We start from the raw sequence: 24,839 nt of genomic DNA on the forward strand, positions 1-24,839 counted from the left end.
ATATAAAATAGATAACTAGTAAGGGCATGCTCTATAGCACTGGGAACTCTACTCAATATTCTGCAATGGCCTACATGGGAAAAGAATCTAAAACAAAACAAAACTTTAATATGTGATACCTGAATCCTGCTATATGTCTACAAGTCCAACAACTACATACACATGTATCTTGTTATCTATCTAAATATTCAAATACCAATCAGTTTACTTCTGATGCTGTGTTGAAGAATGAATCCTAAGATTCTAGAGGCTGAGTATGTACAACTTAACCCTCACTTTGTCATAATTTTTCTTAATAAGTTTCCAATTTTTTCATTCTTTAGGGCTTATATATGGTAGGTGCTTTACTGTGTACTCAAGTGCCCTCTTGATAGAGGCTGGAGGTGACAGGTCCTACTTTGTTGACACCACACTGTTTTCCTAACAACTGGTGTTTTTAAGCATAAGAAAAATGTTTATTGAGTATAGCAGAGGATGTGGTTACTACAAGTGAAGAGTGATCATAGTACTGTCTTTCATAGAGTTGGTCCAATAGATAATGAAAATGAATACATAGTAAGTGAATAAATTTCACATAAGTGAAATTCATGATGATGACAAAATTCTCCATATTTTTTTCTTTTATAACAAATTCTCTGCTTTTCATATGGTTTTCCTCCCTTCCTCCACTTTGACTATTTAAAAAAAATCTTTATATTTTGTTTACTTTCCCTTATCCCACTGTTTCCTTAGAAAAAAAAAGAATATGTGTGTGTGTGTGTGTGTGTGTGTGTGTACGTGACACACAAGGGCATAAGGCTTGAAACTACTGATGCCCCTTATCAACTGGGGAAGTTCACTTTTAGCACCAGCCAAAGTCACTCACACTTTGTGCATGTACCTTAACACGAAACAGAAGTATATGCACAATTAAAATCCAAAACAAAAATCCAAATAGAAAAAGAGTATTTTGTATATGTGAAAGTACTGATTATTAGTAAAAGAAAAGTCTCACGCAGGGAAATGAAATCCCTTTTACTAAGTTTCCAAATCTGTCTAACCCCTCTTTGTTGTCAAAATATTTTTTAATAAGTCCACATTTCAGAATTGATTAAAAAATCAACAGGCTTTTCAACAATGAAACAAAAATGTATAGTCAATACAGACCTGATTTTAAGCTTGGCTCCTATTTATATATTTTAGTTGGCTTTGTTATTCTTCTCATTTATGATAATACAGAATTATTTTTGTTTTGAAAAATATTACTTGTTTAATTCAACTCATGAATTTCATCTAAAGAAAACAGTTTCCAAAGATAGGCTTATTTCTAGAAAGCACTAAAAATATGTCATGACATAATGATATACTAAGGTTGATCTTGTATCTAGTAATTCTATTTTTTTAAGAAATATTTCCTCATTTATTTATTTACTTTAAAAATTAATTCAGGGAAACATTAAATTTAGGATGCAATTTTATAAAAAAAAAAGCCCTTCTACCCTCATAGAAATTTATTTACTAGAAAATTCAGTATAAAAGAATATGAAATAATGAATAAAGCTTATATTATGCTTTCAAATAACAATAATTCTTTTTTGGTCTATATAAACTGGAATATAAACATTTTTTTTAAAACAATAAATATTACTAACTAACTGACAATACAACTTAGAATAGAGATTGCCAAAACAGATTGAGGTAAACCATCTCTAAAAACAGTAAATAATTCTGAAAGTGCCATTTCATTAAATCAAGACAACTTATTTAACTCTACAAAATATTCAATCACTTTTTAAATTTCATATGCTTGAAATCTGTATAAAACATGAGGGAAGATATCACTAAAATAAAAAAAAAAACCCTCAGATGACTGAGATACATTTATGGACTCTAGAAATTCCTTAGTCCAAACACGTTTCGGCAACTCTTGTCAAAGAGACTTTGAAGTGAAGTGAAGTGAAGTCGCTCAGTCGTGTCCAACTCTTTACGACCTCATGGGCTATAACCCACCAGGTTCCTCTGTCCATGGGATTCTCCAGGCAAGAATACTGGAGTGGGTTGCCATTTCCTTCACCAGGGGATCTTCCCGACCTAGGGATTGAACCCAGGTCTCCCACATTGCAGGCAGACGCTTTAACCTCTGACCCACCAGGGAAGCCCCAAAGAGACTTTAGAACAGAGCATTTTCTGCAGGCTCCCATCAAAAAGGTTAGCCAAACTTACAAAACAAATGATCAGAGAATTCTACCTTGTGGTTTCAATTCTACAGTATTTTAAAAAAATGTTTATGACTGTACGTCTTTTATTTATGCAAATTTCCCCCATTTTATTGAGATATAATTGACACTCATCACTGTATAGTTTGTAAAGTGTATAGTATAATGATTTGACTTACGTATATTGCTAATCTGTTTTGCTTTTTTACAGATATTTATTGGAGTATGGTTGATTTACAATGTTGTATTAGCTCCAGGTATACGGCAAACTGAATCAGTTATACACAGAACCACTCTTTATAGATTCATTTCTCATATAGGTTTAAGGTATTGAGTAAAGTTCCTTGGGCTCTACAGTAGGTCCTTATTAGTTATCTGTTTTATATGTAGCAGTAGTGTGTACATGTCAATATTTTATCACTGAGACCTTGCATTTTATGCTGTCTATACCAAGGAAAATAGAAAGTAAGTTAACTATTTTGAAACTGTAAAAGAAAAAAAAATGGAGCATATTGTAGTAACTCTTAAAAAGTTTAAACAGATACTTAGCATTTGGTCTGCCTGATATAAATCAGTCAAGTTGGCTGCATATGGGTTTATTTCTGATCCTTGGTGTCAATGAACATTTGTTGAGTTACTACTAAACACATAGCTATATTAAATGATACTTGGTTGACACCAGATATGCCTCAAAATTGAGGGGCAAGTTTCAGGTGAGCACATCAAAGTTCTTTATTTTGCTTTGTACAATTTTAACAATTGATCTTTGAGATTGTTTCCTATTAGTTTATAAAGAGCTTATGAAAAGTTTCTCCTCTCTCCCCTCATCTCTCTTTTTCACTAATAGCTGCCTCTTTTTCTATCACATGACTGTAAAATAATTTTTAACCCATATCATATTCAGAAGTATAAACAGAATTCCCAATCATTTGGTACAATGAATAACCATGTCTTCTATAATTCTTGATGTGTCTAACTGGACCTGCATGATGCACTTTTAGAAGGTGAATTACTGAGTTAAAGGATATGTATACTTTAAATTTCAAAAGCCATACCTGAATTGTTCTTCATACAATTTATATTCCTTCTAGCAATGGAGGAGAATATGTGGCTCCCAAACCTTTATCATTAATATGAACAAAAATATAAGCTTTTTTTTTTCAGTTTGATAGATGAAGTGATTTTCCAATGTTCTGAACCTATTTTTCTCATAGTTTCCACTATGATTGTAGTTTCAGTTTACATTTAACAACTGTCCATTTTGGAATTTATTATGATGTAGGATTTAAGATGTGCATTCATTTTTTCCTCAGATAATTACTAAAATGGTGTACATCATTTGTTAATGAATTCATCTTTTTTTCCCCACAGACATGGAAAGCTCCTTTCATCATGTACTAAAACCTCACAAATAACTGGATCATCTGAGTTTTTATCTTGTTTCATTGACCTGTCTTCATAGTTTTACATATAAAGCTTTAAAATATGATTTAATTACCGATAAGACTATTTCTTCTTCATTACTTTTTAAATTCAATATTTTAACTTTCCATGTAAACAAATTTTAAGAGTTAAGCCCCAAGTTAGAAAGTGTACTTCAAGATGTTGTGGGGTTAAAGTAGGTCTTTTTATAAACAATCACATTATACTTTAAAGAAGACTAATATCCCACAACATTTCCTTGCCAAGATAAAATATTTAAGTGGTATGAGGGATAAATAGAGTGGTCTTAGCAAGATAGCCATGATTTGTGCTAGCAGGATAGTTAGCAGATAATATCTATATCAAAATATGTTCCCAGTTTTAAATTACTAACTTAAAAACCAATTTTAAGTAGCTAAATTATTGATCTCAAAACTAATTTGGAAGTACAAGCAATTAGTGAAATGAAAGCTGACTACCAAAAGAGATATAAAATTAAAGATATTTTTGATACATCAATCAAAATAAAACTTTATGGAACATTAAAACAGGTGAAATGACTTAAATTTTCTTTAGACAGGTTTACTGAAACTAGGTTAATCTTAATAAAATATGTCTGCATTTTCAACCATGTGGAGAAACACAATGATAACCTTGAGTATCTAGCACCACTCCTTTACCTCTGAAAACAAAATTGTCCTTATCTTTCATACATTTCAGTAGCAACTGTGGAATTAACAGTCTACAGGTGGTATTCAGCCATGCTTGTGGGCTCCAGGCACATGGACATGGGAGAAAAGCTGATACAAAAAGCAGAAGTGAAAGAGACAACATTGTTTCATCAATGTAGAAAGTGAGAGACCAGCAGTATTTTTAAGAAGGATAAAGAAGAATCAAGGGAATCAAGCAAGCAGGTGGTCCAGTATCAATTCTGCAGCCCTTTCATAAGCTTTGGCCAGGAGCAAGTCTTCCAGCTCTTGCAAAGTGTAAATGCAAAGTGAAGTGTTCATTCACCCTGCTCCACCCCCTCAGGTGCAGTCAAATCACCAATCATGTTTTTTGTCCAAGGGCAGTCTACACTGGTGCAGGAAAGGAAAAGAGGGAGGGTGAAGAGAGGAGCGATTGGCCAGTATTAAAGGAGAGCTTTCCCACAGAGTTCTATGGTTGCTATAGTAACAGCTTCTTTTGTTTGTACATATTCAGAACAGCTGCTTCCTTTGGGCTTCTGGTGGCAGGGATATTATGGAGGTAACCCAGAGGAAAGAAGCAGCACGCTGACTATGGAAAATAGTTTCCATATCAGATCATTCTTGTTTAAATGAGTTGAACTTTATACTGGGGTTAAACGTGGGTTTTGAATGTTGGGAACAAGATCTTTTAAAAGATAAATTCCACCAAGCAAAGACCTAGGTGTGCTGTGATCTGCAAGATGCCTTGAGCTAACTTGGGCAACAGATCTCCCCTCTTCTGTGCCCTTGGGACTTGAAACCCTCCATTATCTTTCTACCTGGTCTACAGGCAACCTGTAGCTCAAGCTCTCTGGGAGGTATTTTTCTCAACAGGAAACAGCACTCCTTCCAAATGCTTACAAATCCCTGCTCACCTTTCCAAGTCCTAATTAATTCCTCTAATTGGAGCTTTTTCTGGCAGCAACCATTTACAAAGTTGAATTGCTGCTCAATACAAATTAATGAATATTCATAAATGTTGCGAACACCTACTGCCCTTAAAACCAGCCTACTAAGGCCTTCTATAGGCCTTACTAGTAAAGATGGGTCATCTCCAAGGGAAAGGTAGAGAAAAATGTGGTTTCATTCTAAGAAGCAAATGCCCTATTCACCTATCTGTGTAAAAATGTAGTTTTAAGAAACAAGTACCTTACAACATATATAAAAACACACACATATATATTATACACACAAATATACATGCATATATACATATCTAGTTATATATATACATATATGTATATACTCACATACACATATATGTGTGTGTATACTCAGTCATTCAGTGATGTCCAACTCTGTGACCCCATGAATTGTAGTCCGCCAAGCTCCTCTGTCCATGGGATTTCCCAGGTAAGAATAGTGGAGTGGGTAGCCATTTCCTACTCCAGGGGATCTTCCTGACCCAAGGATCGAACCCATGTATCCTGCATTGGCAGGTGAATTCTTTACCACTGAACCACCTGTAAAACTATACATATATATACATATATCCGTAAGTACATGGTATAAAGTAGAAACCCAATGGGTTAAAAATAATGCATTAAAAAAGGCATCTGCCGGTTGAGTAGTCAAATTTTGTAAATACAAAAATTAAGATGCAAATAAGCAAAGCAGAAGACACAGATGTCCTTATAAGCAAATTGATATTGAACATAGGTTTACTACTTTTTTCTAACCCTTTGGGATTTTGGAAAAGTGCAATAAGAAATCAAAGTGATGCTCTTGTTTCTAAATTAAAATTTACTCATACTCTGTCTAACAAAGTGCTTTTAAACTTTGAATTTTAGTAAAATCCATGAAATATTTGGTTGGTTTAATTTGCAAATGGTAGGTATCCCACATGCTATATCTCAGGCCTCAGTTCATGTCAATTTGACTGTGTATTTGCTTATGAATTTTCACAGCAAACAACTCATTTTATCCTGATACTGCACTGAATCGGAATGAATAAACTTTGATTGATTCATATTGGAAGGAAACAGCAAAGATGTTTAGAATATTTCATTAAATATAGAAGTCCTGCATTATTATTAGATCTCATGAATATACACATTTATTTCACTTATTTAACAATATTTTTGAACCCAAAGATTTTGTATTAGCTTCAGTTATTTCCATATAGAATTAACTAAAGGTGATATTCTGAGTCCTAAAATAAGCAAGTATTACAATTTCTGTGCCTTTGGACTGTTCAATTTGGGGTGAATTATCTAATCTCTTTGAGCATAAGTCTCACAAACTGTAAAATAATGATGTTAACACCTTTGGGACACATTTCTAAAAGAATCAACTAAAACAAGACGTAAAAATTCATGCAGAAACTGCAAATATCATAGGATGCTGTTACAATAACATATATTATTAAGAGAAAGGAACCAGTGTTTAATATTTTTTTATCTTTAAATGTTTTGATTTCCCTTTTATCTTCTTATATTCTTTTTTATCATCAACATTAAAATCTCTAAACTTAGTCAAATTTTCTCTCAAACTCCAGACCTGGATTTTCCAAATTTATCACTGAAGTTCTTTTCAATATCTCAAAGGCGTTGGACCCAAATCTTAATAACTCATTTCATTTTCCAAATTTCTCTTCCTTCTACCATATTTCTAGTAAAGGCATTACCTTTTTTCCAGTTCCCAAGGCTTGAAAGTTATTAAGCCTATTAAGTTTTATACCTTTACAACCTGGAGCTGTCTCATGGATTTGAGCTCTCATTTTCATTCCTATTCAACTCTAGTTGAAATAACATGAATTTGCTCAAACTACTGCAGAGAGCCTCCAGAGCTCCAAGTTCCCCAACATATTGCAGATCAACTCTTTTCCCCAAACACGTTACTGTCTTCCTCAAGTAACTTGATAGTTTCTGGCTTCCAAATATACAACTGAAACTTCTTAACCTGACCCATAGGACATTACTGGATCAAAATCCAGGTTAACTGTTACTGTTATTTTCATTGTAAAATAAAATTTCTGATGATCTCCTAACATAATTCATGGATTTAAAACTCTGCTTTTTGCAAGTCTTTGTTTACTCTGCCCCCCCTGCATGTGCAGCTTATCCTCTGTCCTAACTTCTTGAGATCAAATGCCACTTTATAAAGTTTTTCTTAATTCTCACCCTTCTATTAAGGTAGACCTCCTTGGCCCATCCTCTGGCACTTACATTTGACTTTATGTCACTCTTATTCTTGTTTATTTCTGACTGCCTTGTGATAGTTTTAGGTATATTTTTTATTCAATTTAGAGTTCCCTATAGCAACTATTATGATCAACTTTAATATGAAAGGTTTTTTTTTTTTTCTTTTTCTAAAAAAAATATGGAACGCTTCACGAATTTGCGTGTCATCCTTGCGCAGGGGCCATGCTAATCTTCTCTGTATCGTTCCAATTCCAGTATATGTGCTGCCGAAGCGAGCACTGAAAGGTATTTTAAATGTATAAAATTTCTACAAATCTATAAACAGTTTATAAATGATTGTATAAATTCTTATCTATCAATGAAGTAAGTCTCAGAGTGAAATTCAGATTTTTTGCAACTTTTTATCTGATTTCACACTTTTTAAAAAATGTCATACATTTAATCTTCAGCGTATTTCTATCAGAATACATCAATAGAATGTATTCAAAACTATTTGTACATTGCTATATAGTTTACACCTTCTCTGGTGGCTCAGATGGTGAAGAATCTGCATGCAATGCAGGAGGCCTGAGTTCAATCCCTGGATCAGGAAGATCCTCTGGAGAAGGGAATGGCAACCCACTCCAGTATTCTTGCCTAGAGAATTCCATGGACAGAGGAACCTGTGGGCTACACTCCATGGGGTTACAAAGAGTCAGACACACTTGAGTGACTAACACACATATAGTTTACAAACAAAATTATCACTGAGAATACCTAATGAGTAGTCATTGCTCTTCAAAAGAAACGTGTAAGAAAGACAACCCGTTTTCTTTTTGTAGACAGCTGACGCTTAAGACTGAGGTATCTACCTAGGGATCCTGGAAGTGACCAGCTTAAGAGGAGAAGCCTATAAGCTGAGGTAGACAAGCATAAAAATAACAAGCTGGGTCCATGATGGCATAGCAAAGCTGTTGAGTTACCAACTCTGGATCTGTTCTACCTCAAAACTTTTTGTTATATAAGTTAATGAACTTGTTCTAATTAGATTTTATATTACTCCTGGCTAAAAAAACAACAAAAAAAGAATGCCACAGAAATTCAGAGAAATGACTTGATGACAAACACAAGATCACAGGGAGAGAAAGAGGCAGATAAGGAGAATAGTCACAGTGACTTTCTAATTTTATGAGAAAAGCTATACTTCTTTGGATTAGCCTTTAATTTCCTTATTTCTTTTAAAAATATATTCTTATTTTATTTGAGTTAGTAAATGGATTTCAGGTTCTTGAATCCAAATAGATCTTAAAAAAGAAAGCATCATCACATTTAATTAATCGTGACAATAAATAAGTAAAATATTAGTATTTCCTCTATTTTAAAGATGAAAAAACTGACGGTTGCAAAGATCATAGCCAATATCCTAGGAAAATTTGAACATGAACCCAGATTTTCTGACTAAAAAGCTGTTCTTTTCCATCATGTTATGTCCTTCCCATTGCATTCATTTTTAGATCATTACGGTCTTTTATTTCCAACTTTTCCAGTAACATCAATTATATCACCTTTTGACTTCATGACAATGAAATTCTTTCCTAGCTCAGTATATATATTTCATGCTTTGATTCATTCAAAATAATATAGTTTTTCCTCTTGGAGTATTTATTAAAGCTGCCTTCTTTTCCCCCACTGGTCACTGGCCACAGGTATTGTTAAAGTCAAGCAAGTACCAGAGTAGCCAGCTAAGATACAGCCACAAACACATCAATCTATTTCACACTTAAGATCCTCAAAGCCCACAGGATCAAGAAAAAATTATCGCTCAGTCGTGTCCAACTCTGTGCGAGCCATGGTCTGTGCAGCCCACCAGGCTCCTCTGTTCATGGGATTCTCCAGGCAAGAATACTGGATTGGGTTGCCATTTCCTTCTCCAGCAGATCTTCCCCACCCAGGGGTCGAACCTGGGTGTCCACATTTCAGGCAGATTCTTTATGGTCTGAGCAACCAGAGAAGCCCTTCTTTTTTCCTTCTTCAACAAATCAATATTAGAGCTCAATTAGGACTATAATTAAACTAAAAATGATTCTAATTTTGACATCTCCAGATTTTTGCCTCTCTTTTCTTTCTCCTGCATGCATGTGTGCTAAGTCACTTCAGTTGTGTCCAACTCTTTGTGAACCTAAGGAATCTAGCCTGCCAGGCTCATCTGTCCATGGAGTGCCTCCAGGCAAGAATACTGGAGTGAGTTGCCATGCCCTACTCCAGGGTATCTTCCTGACCCAGCGATCCAATCATGTCTCCTCTTGATCTTCTACTGCAGGCGATTCTTTACTGCTGAGCCCTTGGGGTAAGCTCTTCTTTCTCCTACTTCAACAAATTCAGTGCATTTATTTGTTTATTGTGTGCCAAAGTGAAAGATTCCATTCTTGTCTTTGAGAAGTTTATATAGTGGAGGAAAGAGACACAGACACCTCAGAGAAGAAAAACAAACACTCTTTCTGAAAACAGGAAAAATTGGTCCCTACACAGGACTAGCCTAATCATTCTCCCTGAAGCTCTGAACTATCTTTTTCCAAGTGACTGTTACCAAGTCTCAATCTGATCAGTTCACCTCAGTCACTATAGTGACCTTTCATATGCACTTATATACAACTGTACCTGGTTAATATTCCTCCTGGGTCCGAGTTCTTCCTATAGTCTTTTTCTCTTAATTTCCTCATTTTTAAATAAGTACTTAAAATATTTTATTTTATATTCAATTTTAACCTTAAACTTGAATAAATTCTTGTTCTCTTTTTATTTTCTTATATTGCACTGATTTTATCACTTGCTCTTATAATGATCAGCAAAACAAGGATCAGAAGTGGAGAGATCTTTTGTACTCAACAGAGAGTGGGCAGAGTGAAGGACTTGGATGAAAACATTTGACTCTATGTGGCTGTGAGATAATAAAAAATAAAATAAACATTGGTCTTGGTTCCCAGTCCCTGACACAGGGCTCCTAAACCCTTATGAATTCCTAAATGATGAAATACTGGGTGGGCTTGCAGGTAATTCCTAGATGGGGCTGGTCACCAGAAAGACCAAGCCAACACCCCTCATTCTCCAGAGACAGGGGATGGGCTAGAAATGGAGTTAATAATTGATCACTCTTACATGAGGAAGCCTGCATAAATTCCTGATTGTAAGGGCTTCCAAGAGCTTCCAGTTTGATGAACACTTGTGCATGAAGCTGTAGGAAAACAACTGATACCTTCCTAAGGAACATACTCATATAGTTTCAAGTATGCTGAGTTTCATACCTAGGAAGGCCAATCCATTGGCTCATACAAATGATCCAGGTAAAACCTGCTCCTCTCTGGGAATTGTACTTACAATAGTGAAATACTGAGCCAATTATATTCTTGGGTAATGGGCTAAAAAGATATATTGATTTAAAGACGGCATGTTGAACCAACTACAAGTGAAAAATACTGGGTTTATGAGGGGGAGAGAGAGAGAGAAAGAGAAAGAAAAAAGGCAGAGGTGAGAAAAAGAGAAGAGAGAGAGGGAATGAGGAAAAAGAAAGCAAAGGAGAGAGGGGAGTTTCAGAGGGTAGTCTGGGAAACAGAAGAGAAGGAAGAAAGGACAGAAGATGGAAACCATGTAACCTCTGAGAGAGAGAGTAGTTCAGGCTAGGACTTAGTGATTCCTGATTTCCTCTTCCATAGGGTCTGACTGTACTTTTTGGATGTCAGTGGGATTTACTCTCATGTTCTTATAATATCTGCTACTGTTTCACCCTCATTTTTACTTGAGATATCTATGTGTAATTTTGTCTCTCATTCTTCATTCTCATTCTTTAACTTTAATTAAGGCCATACACTGACTCAATGGACATGAGTTTGAGCAAACTCTGGAGGACAGTGAAGGGCAGGGAAGCCTGGGCATGCTGCAGTCCATGTGGTGACAAAGAGTCAGAGATGATGAGTAAATGAGCAACAACAACACAGCAGATGAATATGAAGTAACTTCCTGGCTCAGGCAAGGTACAGGCAGGGGGGCCAGTTAGTCCACAAAAGCTTCCTATATAAACCCTTAAAAACTACTGTCTCTCCCTCGATCCTTGTTTTCAGTCCTCTGTTGTTGGAGTTGTACTTGGAGCCCAGTGTCCACTCACCATCTCAGGCCCCATATATATAAGCCTTGTGATTTATCTTAAAATGGGATTCTGGAATCTTTACTATCATTCTGCTGTTCACTAAACAAGTATCATCCACACAGTATTTTCTTTTAGTGGCATTAAAAGTAAGAGGCTAAATATTAAAGGTGAGGAGACTAGTATGTCTTATATATGCTAAGCATTATTTTAAGTACTTAATATATACTAATTATATTACCACATTTTACTCTCCAGAAACTTTGTGAGGTTTGTACCATCCTCATAAAGAAGAAAACTGCCAGTCTCAGTAAAAGGAAGCAACTTATCAAAGGCCTTAAGGACAGTAGCAGAGCCATGGATTTTAACCAGCGTTAAACTCTGGTTAAAATCCATGGCTCTGAGTAAATTTACAACAGGGTCCAATAGAGAAGACCTACCAGGAACTGTATTTGGTTCCTTGTGTGAAACAAGGTAAACTTGTGACATAATTAAGTTAACCTTCATGAATTATCATACTGAATATAACATTAAATTGAAATAGATTTTAAAACAGACATCCTTTTTTTCTAAGACTAGTTCTTGTTATTTGTTAAAAAATAAATTTGGCCTATATAATGATCCTTGTTGGCAGGTAAAAGGATCATTAAATACAAACCCAACATGTGCACCAAGAAAGCTTTGAAATTAACAAAGAGTATAGCAGTAAGTTTAAACCCACTGCCAACTGCTTAAAAAGATAAATCAAAATGCACTAAAGACAGTAATGTATATATAAAACAAGAGGATGAGTGCTCAGTGAGCCAGCAGAGAACTCATCAAGGTGAAATCATACAATAAGTGAAACTATGCCTGCATGAGGGATAAAAGATTAGCAATAAAATAAATACCAATGTCAGTGGTGTGATACATCAGAATTCAGGACAACTGAAAATACTTTACACATAAAAAAGTACACTAGAGGAGACCCGATAAAAAAAGACAGTATAAAAATGGACTGACATAAACACCACATTTCTTTGCTTCAGAATAACCTGGGGGCATTAAGCTTGCTAGTCTCATACTCACATATGTCTAAAGGTCAGAAAGAGTTCTGAGAACAAAGTGATGTTCTGGGTGCACACTTACTCCCTTACACTTAATGTTTCCATGTGGAGAAACTTTCTTTAGATGAACACTCTTGACCTTTCACGCCTCTACTAAGTGTCAATGTCTAAGGTTCAAATTAACAAGAGGTATCCTTAGGTCTATTTGCTTGCATCCAAGTAAAATCTTATTTGAATATTCATTGGAAGGACTGATGCCGAAGCTGAAGCTTCAATACTTTGGGCACCTGATGCAAAGAGCCAACTCACTGGAAAAGACCTGATGCTGAGAAAGGTAGAAGGCAGTAGGAGAATGGGGCAACAGAGGACTAGATGGTTGGATGGCATCACCAACTCAATAGACATGAATTTGAGCAACCTCCAGGAGATGGTGAAGGACAGGGAAGCCTGGCATGCTGCAGTCCTTGGGGTTGTGAAGAGTCAGACATGACTGAGCAACTGAACCACCACAAAAAAAGCCAAATCTAGTTTTCATCAGTAATAAAATTGACCAAGTTATTTGACCATTCCAACTAATTCTCAATTCATTTCTACATCAGGTAGGAAAGAAAAAGTATTCTTTTTATTTCCTAAATGTCTAATGTACTTCCTAAATGTCTAATTATATGGGTGTGAATGTGTATATGTGCTTAATACCTTAAAAGCCTTTAAACTGTACATATGACCATTCATGTAAATATAAGACCTCTTCACTAACATTTACATTAACCCTAATCCTCTATATTAACCCTAACCCTGTATATTATTTACATCATCCATGTTTAATCTTGATCTTGCTATTTGATTCATGGGTAATATGTAACAAACATACAGAATGACCAGTAAGGTTTAGAACCTCAAAAAGACAAAAATTTGTCTAGAGGAATTCTTGGTTGACTAGGAAGGTGGCTATGCCAATCTAATTATGTCCTAGGGTAGATGCAGAAAGAAAAATGATGAGGTTAAAGCATTTATTAAAAATAAAAATAACTGTGAAGTTGGAATACTAAATTTTCAGCAGAGAATAATCCACTTAATTCTTTTAAAATTATACTAATTACAACAAATAATTCTGTAATGCTAATAAATCATTTTAATTTATTCTTCAATGCCAAAGAAATTGATATCATGCTAGAAAGTTTCCAACTTGGGCATTTACATGACAAATTGTCTATCTGTCTATTAAGAAACAAAGTATAAAAAGAGATGATTGAATAACAAGAAATAGGCCAAAGTGAAACCAGAGGTTCACTTTTGACACACATGAAAATGAAATTTCCTTTGAATGTAATGTAATACTGATAATGATGGCCTAATTTCCATAGTCCTTTGAAATATAACAACTTTATGAGCAATAATAAGAATAACTTATTATCACTACAATTACCTAACACGTCCCAAGTACAATGCTAAGTGTATGTCATCTCATTTGACCTCCTCAAAACCCTCCAGTGCAGACACCATTACCCTCATGTTACAGAAAAGGAAACAGTCTGGAAAAGGTTATTTTTCCCTGGTCTCATGTATACAAGTAGAAGAGCTAGAACTCGAACCCAGATAGCAGATCTGAAGTCTATGCTCTTCCCACTGTGCCATATTTAATACATCATTTATTTCTAAAATAAATCTCCATCTTCCTCTATAGTGTTTCCTTTCTTGGCTTTCTAATGTCTTCACTCATTCACCATGGTCCTTTGGATCAGCCTTGGATGTTCTTCCACAACTGCCTTCTGTCAATTCCTAAGTTCACTCCTATCCCTTCCTGCCTAGTCCTACCCTGGCGAGGTTCCCACCACTTCTTTCGTGCAATAGCAGCATGAAAGTGAATGAATGTGAAAGTTGCTCAGTTGTGTTCAACTCTTTGCAACCCCATGGGCTAAACAGTCCATGGAATTCTCCAGGCCAGAATACTGGAGTGGTAGCCTTTCCCTTCTCCAGGGGATCTTCCCAACTGAGGGATCAAACCCAGGTCTCCTGCATTGCAGACGGATTCTTTACCAGATGAACTACAAGGGAACCTCAAGAGTACTGGAGTGGGTAGCCTGTCCCTTCTCCAGGGGATATTCCTGACCCAGGAATCAAACCGGGGTCTCCTTTATTGCAGGCAGATTCTTTACCAACTGAGCTATTAGGGAAGCTCAGTAATTCCCTATAAATTCATCCTGCATGAACAACGCTAACTGGCTCATAAACATCTATGTCTATACAGATAGAGTTATTCAGTTACAGTTGACTCTTTGTGACCCTATGACCTGCAGCACGTCAAGCTTCCCTGTCCTTCACTACCTCCCAAATTTGCTCAGATTCATGTCCGTTGAGTTGGTGATGCCTTGCAACCATCTCATACTCTCATCCTCTGCCACCTTCTTCTCAATCTTTCCCAGCATCAGGGTCTTTTCCAGTGAGTTGGCTCTTTGCATCAAGTGCCTGAAGTATTGGAGCTATAGCTTCAGCAACAGTCTTTCCAATAATATTCAGGGTTGATTTCTTTTATAACACACACACACACACACACACCATTTTATATGTTCCACATAATCCACTTCATTTGCTAACAGCTTTCAACACCTCTATATTTTCCCTCTAATATAGAAGTAGACAAAGTTTTTTTTCTGGAAAGAATCAGATAGAAAATATTTTAGGCCATGTGGGCTACAAAGTCTCTCCATCAATTGTGCAAAAGTAACCACAGACAATATTAAAAATATGAGGCACAGACTCACATAAGTGGGTGTGTCATAGTTCAATAAAACAACTTAAAACAAGAGGGCAGGCTGGATTTTGTTTTTCCAGTAATCATGTATTGATGTGAGAGTTGGACTAAGAGAAAGCTGAGTGCCAAAGAATTGATGCTTTTGAACTGTGGTGTTGGAGAAGACTCTTGAGAGTCTCTTGGATTGCAAGGAGATCCAACCAGTCCATTCTAAAGGAAATCAGTCCTGAATATTCATTGGAAGGACTGATGCTGAAGCTGAAACTCCAATACTTTGGCCAGCTGATGAGAAGAACTGATTCATTGGAAAAGACGCTGATGCTGGGAAAGATTGAAGGCAGGAGGAGAAGGGGACGACAGAGGATGAGATGGTTGGATGGCATCATCGACTCTATGGACATGAGTTTCAGTAAGATCTGGGAGTCGGCGATGGACAGGGAAGCCTGGCATTCTGCAGTCCATGGGGTCCCAAAGAGTCGGACACGACTGAGTGTCTAAACTGACTGACAAGGTCTCTCCTGCTCTCTCAAAGAATTCTGCACAATCTAGTGTCACTGTTTGCCTCTTTTATTCCTTTCCTATCTTAATTAACTGTATCATAAGTAATTTCTCAACGAACTCACATGTCCTTTTAAACCCTCTTCCTCTTCCACTCCCAATTGCCTCCATTTCTTCTAGGTGTATATCTGTTTTCTCTTTCCATATATTTCAATTGTGAGTTAAAAAAAAAAAATCTTCCTAGTGTGTGATTGATTAGTATATCAAGAGTATTACCCATATAAATGTATCCAAGGAGACGGTAAAAACAAATTTAAGCTATCTTATTAATTCATTTTAATGATGAACTACAAAAATAAGTCTCTCTCTATTTTCCTTGTTTCCAGAAAAGCAATTCTCTTTCTTAAAGGTTGTATTACACAGATATAATCATAGAAATATTTTCCTCAACAGAAGTTATAGCTTATAAATCAGATTTTTCTGTGCTTTCATTTCCACAATAATGTATTTTCTTTTTCTCTATTTTCAATTGAATGATAATAGCTTCATAGTATTGTGTTGCTTTCTACCAAACATCAACATGAATTGGCCATAGGTTTACTCATGTCCCCTCCCACTTGAACATCCCTCCCCTCCTCCCTCCCATTTTCACAATAACATATTTAGTGATATTTTCATTTAAGTACACAAAGAGCTGCCTGATCCTTTTTAAGGACTGCATACTATTTCACTGTACAGTTGTGCCTTGTTTATGTAACAAATTTTTCACTAAAGGATTTTTAAAGTTTCTAATATTTTGCTACTATAAAAAAGGATGTTTTGTGCCAATGCAAGGGTAGTTGTGCACTAAACACATAAAAACAGTAACTGAGTCCTAACGGGAAGGAGAGAAATAGTCACTTTTTTGAGATGTGATTCTTGAGATGAAATAAAAATAAAACACGAGTAACCTCAGTTTTGTGACAATATCCAAACACAACTTTCAGACTCTACAAAATCATTTTTATCCCATCTTTTTAACTGAACTAACTTTTTCCCAAGCATGGAAAAAAATGACCTCTTCTCTGATCTTATATCCTTGTAAAAGGGTTTTAGAGTTCCAAACTCAAATTTGAGGACAGAATCTATTTCTAAATATGGTACTTCCTGAAGAAGACACTATTTCAACTACTTATTAAACCAAAAATCTTATACATATAAAATTTGAAAAGGGTACTACCTTAAATTAATATGATTTGCTCCTTTCTCAAAAGAAATAACTGTTAAAATAGCTAATAGCTATGTATAATGACTGTAATAAATTGGTGTGATGACAAGTATTTCATTACTGTCATGTCCAATTAACTTCAAATATTCAATACAGATTACATCTTGTTTATATATCCAAACATGTACCTGTACACATATAATCTGTAATTTTGAAATATTGATTTTCAGTATCAATAATCTGAACACTGATTGTAACACAGATTTAATGTGTGATATGTCTTCAGCATTGTGCTAAATGTCTTAACTCATCTAATCCTCATGAAGATAGAATCTATTATTATTATTATTTAAACAGATGAGACTTAAGGAAATAAAAATTTTCAGAATGTTAGACTACAGTAAATGGTAAAGCAAAGAGAGTGAATTAGGGTTGTTAATTTTAGTTCACATTTTTATTAAGTCCTTATGTTTATTAACTGACCCCAAATGCAAATCTCTTAACATTATTTGTGCAGATGCTCATGACTAGGAAAACGGGAGCAACTAAATGTGGCAGAAGAGAATGAGGAAGATAAAAATTGGATTGAAATTGGAAAAAATGAAAGGAATAGCAGAAGAATGGTATAATAAGTAAGTAAAGGTGTTTCTGGATATAGTTATATAATTTTTACATAAGTTCATTTTGGTCATGGGTTCCCTAAAAACTGGGGCTTCCCTGGGGCTCAGATGGTAAAGAATCTATCTGCAGTGCAGGAGACCCAGGTTCAATTCACTCACACTTTCACTTTACTAACAATTAATTAGTGGCTGCATAGTCAATGTAAGAAATCAACCAGTAAATCTAGACAACTGGTTTTGAATTGTCCTTCCCATAAGTCACCAAAGCCAATCTTTAAGATTTCAGGGCGATCACTTAGAAAAGTGACTAATTTAGAGCTTTGAGAGGAGGCCAAATTTTTTACCAGGACTGAGAAAATCCTTTTGTGATTGGCTGTCATAAAGGTAGAGATTTAGATAGCTAGGTAAATTCAACAAACATTCCTTCATGCTTCAAGTCTCATCATTAGTGAAATAAAAGGTCAGAATGAAAAACTAATAGGAATCTAGATATTTCAAGTGTAATTAATTCTGAAATATGGCATTTAAAATGACTCCTTGCATTCAAAATACAAAACCCCTCACAATCTTTATGAACAGAACAAATGATTTTGTGACTCTGATTATTTCATTGAATATATTCACCAAATACTTATGGGGTTCCTACTGACTTACCTGTTCATCAAGCACCAGGCACAAATTTCTGCCCTCATGGAGCTTACATTCTAGAGTGGGAGAAAAGATAGCACACTAAATACATATGGAGTATATTATATTGTCTGTTAAATAATTAAGAGGACAATGAGAAAAATAGATCGGGAAAGATATACAGGGAGTCAAGGTACAATTTTAAATAAAATAGTCATGAAAAGATTTTCTGAGAAGCTGATATTTGAAGAAAGACCAGAAAGAAATGATGGAATGAGTCATGTGGCTATTTTGGAGAAAAGCATTCCAGGAAAGGCAAATGAACAGGCACTAAGGCAGGAGAATGTCTGACATTTTTCAAGAAAACCTTGAGGGGGCCAGGGTGCTTGGGATGAGGGAAGAGAGAGAGAAGCCTGGGGGATAAGGTCAGAGAGGACATCGGGAGTCCAAGCTTCAGAACCCTTTAGGTCATTGTAAACTCTTTGGCTTAAACACTGAGAAAGAAATAGAAAAATCACTAGAGAGGTTTAATGAAGAAAATACCCAAGAAATAATAAAATCAATGGCTCCAAGTGTTTCTGTTGAATTATTCTGACAACAGAATAAAGTCAAATGAGTCAAATAGCTTCAAAAAGAGATTAAACATCCTTCACCAAAGACAGCAATGAAACGGGCGTCATAACGTGGATTATGGAGCATACTATGATTTGTACTGTGTATCCGGTTAAGTTAGAAACTGTGTTTCTCAAACCCCTTTCTCTAGTGTGACTGCCCAATACAGCTGACCACGAGGGGAGTAGGTGTGAGACCTGGAAGGTGGAAGTAGGGCAGTCCAGTAGTCATTACTCTGTGAGGGTCTCATCATCAGATGCTGTGGTAGACGGGTGCAGAGGTACCAGGCAGACTTCAGCCAGTCCTAACTCTCCTCCATTCCCCATCTAGCATCTTCCTGGTCAATCTAGCATCTTCCTGGTCACTGGTCCTGTTATCCAACAGTGGCTGGAGCCACCACCGAGAGCTTCACTGTGAGGCCACAGAGGTGGTGAGCTAATAAGTGCCTATAGACTCCCACCCCAGCTTGCTCTTGGCAGTCCAACCTGGTAGCTGACATGCATGGTATCTCAGATTGATTCTCTGCTCTGATGAGCCAACTATCCTTCCTTCACTTCCGCGGCTCCTTCTGCAATAGTAGAAGGCCTAATTTTTATGATGAATCCTTTATCCCGTAAGTCATTAGTGACTCTGCTCCTGTGCTTGAACTTGCCCAATCTAGCCCATCTACAAAAAACTGTCCGTTTATTTTGACATTTGATAAACTTAGCTAAAATCAGTAAGTTTGGGCAAATTTGTAAAGTAAACTTAAGTCCTTTGCAGCACGTGTTTGGTTCAGGCCAATAAGGTTTTGAGATTTTTTCAGAAAGGCTTTTCTGCAGCAGACGGAATGTGGTTTTATAGGCTGATCCAAGGTTTAAGAATAACATCTAATCCCAAATTCTGCTTCCGAATGCTGTCAATTCGGAAAATGAGAGCAGATGTTGACAGAGATGTATTTGCTAATCTGATGCCTCAGCAAACACTTTGAAAGAAAGACAGTGTGAGACTAGATTGAATAAATATCCTCTTTTAAATTTATTTTAAAAATCCTTTTGACTGTATACCCTAAAGGTGACATCTCTCAGATGATGACTACAAAAGGGTGTTGTCAGTAAAACACAGCAAAGTTTTTGTACTTCAGTATCACAGCTACAACCTAAGAAACCCACATTAAAGAGAATCTTTCTGCATGTTTCCATTTGAAATGTAAATGAATGTCTGATTTATTCATCAGTGATTCCAGACTTCAGTTTCTCCTTTCTAAACGTATTGAGTGCATTCAAGTTGCAGCTCAAAGAGCTAATAGCTGGTAAGTCTGAGTAAGAGATGTGTAGATGATACACTTTGAAAAAAAAATACAAGTTGTGTGGAACCATCTTGATTTTTATTCAAGCAAAACTCTCATTTAATCTGAATTTGCACTGTTTCTACAACTCAGTGTTTGGACTTTGTGAAATGCAGAATGTCTGCAGAAGAGCAAGAGTCTTCAACAAATTAAAGATTAAAAAGAAAAGTCTTATGTTACTTGTTAAGTATTGATCCAAAGTCACCAACAATTTGTTGAGTTAATATATGTCAGAAATTCTCTATTACAATGTTTTATTAATCCTCCGGGGCCATCCTGTGCACTGGCTTTACAGCATATGGACATTCTGAGAGAGTAAATAACGTGCATATTCTTAACACCAGTGAGGGGCAGGGCTACTATGTGCCTGCGTGCATGCTCAGTCACTCCATGTGACTGAGTCATGTCCAACTCTTTGTGACCCTATGGACTGTAGCCTGCCAGGCTCTTCTGTCCATGGGATTCTCTAGTTAAGAATACTGGAGTGGGTTGCCATTTCCTCCTCCAGGGGATCTTCCTGACCTAGGGATGGAGCCTGCAACTCCTGTGTCTCTTGCATTGAAGGTAGATTCTTACCCTGGCATACTGACTACCAATGAGAATTCCTTCCTTCAATCTCTGTGTAGGTGTGTAAATAACACTACTGACCCCAATATTTATTTCTCACTTAATCCTTACCAGAAATGTGATAATTCTCCTATCCTCAACTATGTAGACATGAGTACTGAATAATTAACTTCTACTTGAGTGGTTTCATATTAAATTTTATTTAAATTTCTTTTCTAATTCCATTAAGGAGTACAAAGAACTTAAGCCAGAGGATTCCACATGCACCCTTCGGAAACTTGGCAACATCGGGGGAGTGACTCTCTAAGTGTCATTGTTCTCATCCACAAAAATAGCAGCCAGATCACCTTACCTCAGGATTGCAGTGAGGGTCAAATGCAGTCAGATATTCAATAAGCATTAGATTCACTTCCTTTCCTAAAGGTTTCAGAAAATAGCACCAGTTGGGATACATTATTTGCTTTGGATAGTTTCAGCAAATACTTAAAGGAAAAAAGAATCTTCGATAAAATTACCCCATGTAAGCCACAGTATATCACAAGCTTTTAATTCAGAATAAAGTCTGGACCAGTGGGGTACAATGCTCTTTAACTGCTGGTCAATCTCCACAGTGTTACAACCAGTTCTCCAGGGAAGGAATGGGGAAGGGGGAGAGAAGGTGAGATGGTTTTGTAATCATTGTGTCCTAGATTATCTTCCAACTTGGGTTCACATTTGTAAGAGCTCACACGGGCCCAATAAGAATGACTCTGTTATGCCAAGTCTGTACTATTTTCTAATTTTTTACATCAACTTCAGATGTTGTGATTTATGTATATATTTCACTTTTAGAAGATTTTAGCTTGTCATGAAATAGCATAAACCAAAATACTACCAGTCTTTTTTAACAGCTGTGAATCACATTTAGCTGGAGATAAATATACCAGTTGTGAATCCCATACTTAAGATTAATGGTCTTAAATACAACACTTTATTAAAAGCCTTACTTTTCTACTAACTTTTTATTCTATCATTATAGCTCTTGCTTAATATAGTTAGTTTTAGGATGCCATTACCACTTAGTAATTTGTATCAAAAGTTTTCCAACATTTCACTGATTTATTGACCTATGATCATAGTATGCTATTAGTTAGATATCTAGACTTCCTTCTTCAAAGTTTTTTTTTTTTTTCCTGCAGTTACTTATATTTAACTTGCTTTAAAAGGAAATCATCAACAAAACAAAAGTCTATGGAATGGGAGAAAATATTTGCAAATGATGTAACTGACAAGGAGTTAATTTCCAAAATATACAAACAGTTATTCAATTCAATATCACAAAAACAAATGACTCAATCAAAAATGGTCAGAGACCTAAAAAGACATTTCTCCAAGGAGGACATACAGGTACACGAAAAGATGTTCAACATGACTAGTTACTAAAGAAGCATAAATCAAACCCACAATGTAGTATACCTCACATCAGTCAGAATGGCTATCATCAAAAGTCTACAAATAATAAAGGCTGGAAAGGGTGTCAGGAAAACGAACCTCTCCTAGGCTATTGGAATGCCAACTGGTGCAGCCACTATAGAAAGCAGTATGGAGGCTCCTGAAAACAGTATAGAGGTTTATGGAGGTTTCTAAGAATAGCATTTAGAGTCCTTAAAAATACAGCAATCCCACTCCAGGATTTTTCCAGAAAAGAACATACATCCAGAAAAGATAAAAACTCTAATTTGAAAAGATACATTACTCCAATGTTCACAGCAGCAGTACTTACAATAGCCAAGACATGGAAACTTGAGTGCCCAACAACAGATGATTGGTTTAAATAGATGTGGTATATATATTAATACAATGGAATATTAATCAGACATAAAAAGAATGAAATATTGTCATTTGCAATAATATGGATGGACATAGAGAAAATTATACTAAATGAAAATATTATATATCATTTAAACATGGAATATAAAAAATAATACAAGTGAATATACATATGAAACAGAAATGGACTCACAGACACAGAAAACAAACTTATGGTTATCAAAGAGGAAAGGTAAGAGGAGAACAATAAATTAGGAGTATGGAATTAACAGACAAACTACATATAACAGATAAGCAACAAGGATTTGCTACAGAGCACAGGGAATAATATTCAGTAACTTGTAATAACCTATAATGGAAAATAATCTGAAAGAATATATAGGTAATACTGAAGTACTTCATTATACACCTGAAAATAACACTATATTGTAAGTCAGTTATACTTCAATTAAAAAAACAAAATATATAATTTGCTCTAGACATTCAGGTAAGTGAGGTGAAAAGGAAATCTTTTCTGCATTTTGGATTTTCTTCCGACTTCAATTACTATTCTTTACTCAGGGCATGTGGAGATTTTTGTTTTTGTTTTGCGAGGGTTTGGGATTATGTGGGACTTTGTTTTCATTGTTTTTATTTGTGGGTAGTTTGGGTTTTGGTGGACAACTTTCTCAGGAAAGAATCTGAAACCAGTGCTGCTTAGAAGCCCCTGAGAATGGATACTAAGCTGTGACTGCATCAAATATATTGGGTCATTAATTTTTCAATTATTTAATGAATTTCCCATTTTAATGGCTCTAAAAACCCCTGTTAAGCTTAAAGCTCAACATTCAGAAAACTAAGATCATGGCATCCTGTCCCATCACTTCATGGCAAATAGATGGGGAAACAGTGGAAACAGTGTCAGACTTTATTTTGGGGGGTTCCAAAATCACTGCAGACGGTGACTGCAGCCATGAAATTAGAAGACGCTTACTCCTTGGGAGAAAAGTTATGACCAACCTAGACAGCATATTAAAAAGCTGAGACATTACTTTGCCAACAAAGGTCCATTTGGTCAAGGCTGTGGTTTTTCCAGTAATCATATACTGATGTGAGAGCTGGACTAAGAGAAAGCTGAGCACCAAAGAATTGATGCTTTTGAACTGTGGTGTTGGAGAAGACTCTTGAGAGTCCCTTGGACTGCAAGGAGATCCAACCAGTCCATCCTAAAGGAAATCAGTCCTGAATATTCATTGGAAGGATTGATGCTGAAGCTGAAACTCCAATACTTTGGCCACCTGATGCAAAGAGCTGACTCATTTGAAAAGACCCTGATGCTGGGAAAGATTGAAGGCGGGAGGAGAAGGGGACGAAAGAGAATGAGATGGTTGGATGGCATCACTGACTCAATTGACATGAGTTTGAGTAAGCTCCGGGAGTTGGTGATGGACAGGGAGGCCTGGCGTGCTGCAGTCCATGGGGTCACAAAAAGTCGGACATGACTGAGTGACTGAACTGAACTGAACTGAAAACTCCTATCAAAACAAGTAACATGAGCCTACACTTACAGAGTATCTATTACTCAACAGGCACTGCTTTCTTTGTCTTGACGTATATCAACTCCTCCTTACCACAATGCCAGTAGGTAGGTACTATTACCCACTTATTCTATACACAAAGAAACAGGCACAAAGCTAAGTCTCTTGCCAGAGGACACACACGGAAGTCACAAAGCCAGGATTCAAGCCTGGGAGTGCAGCTTCAGAGCCTCATGCTTCTGTGAAAAACAAAACAAGTTTAAAAATCCTTGGTTTTATACTGAGTTGGCTAAAAAGTTTGTTTGGGTCTCTGCAAGATATTTCACTTGACTACAAAGAAAAGTTGTATAATATCTTTGAAAATGCTTTCAAAAATTTCAGCATATTCTAAATTAAGTGTTTTTGAATTGTTTTCATTTTAGCCAAACATTCTGAATATAAGCTACTGTCCAACAGAAGTGCACTTTAATTTACCATGCATAAAGTGTGTTAAATTTAAGAATTATCTAGATGTTCAACTTTTAGACTGAATGATAAAACAAAACTTGCTGTTTCTTACTTGTTTCTCATCTCAGAATTTTGCACGCATAATTTCAGATATGTTAAAAAAAAAACTTAGCCTTCATATTGAACGGAAATTCTATGGTAAAAT

At 35.9% G+C, this 24,839-nt stretch overlaps 1 protein-coding gene and 1 non-coding gene across 4 annotated transcripts in view; both read right to left on the minus strand.

Moving 5' to 3' along the window:
* KCNH7 (potassium voltage-gated channel subfamily H member 7) overlaps window positions 1-24,839 on the minus strand; it is a 498,724-nt gene that overhangs the window by 414,484 nt on the left and 59,401 nt on the right. The window lies entirely within an intron of this gene.
* On the minus strand, window positions 7,661-7,767 carry LOC122454120. The gene has a single exon (XR_006273329.1). It is a non-coding gene; the product is annotated as a U6 spliceosomal RNA (small nuclear RNA).

This window comes from Cervus canadensis, chromosome 15 (assembly GCF_019320065.1).
Source record: "Cervus canadensis isolate Bull #8, Minnesota chromosome 15, ASM1932006v1, whole genome shotgun sequence".
In the NCBI taxonomy this organism is placed as follows: Eukaryota; Metazoa; Chordata; class Mammalia; order Artiodactyla; family Cervidae; genus Cervus; species Cervus canadensis.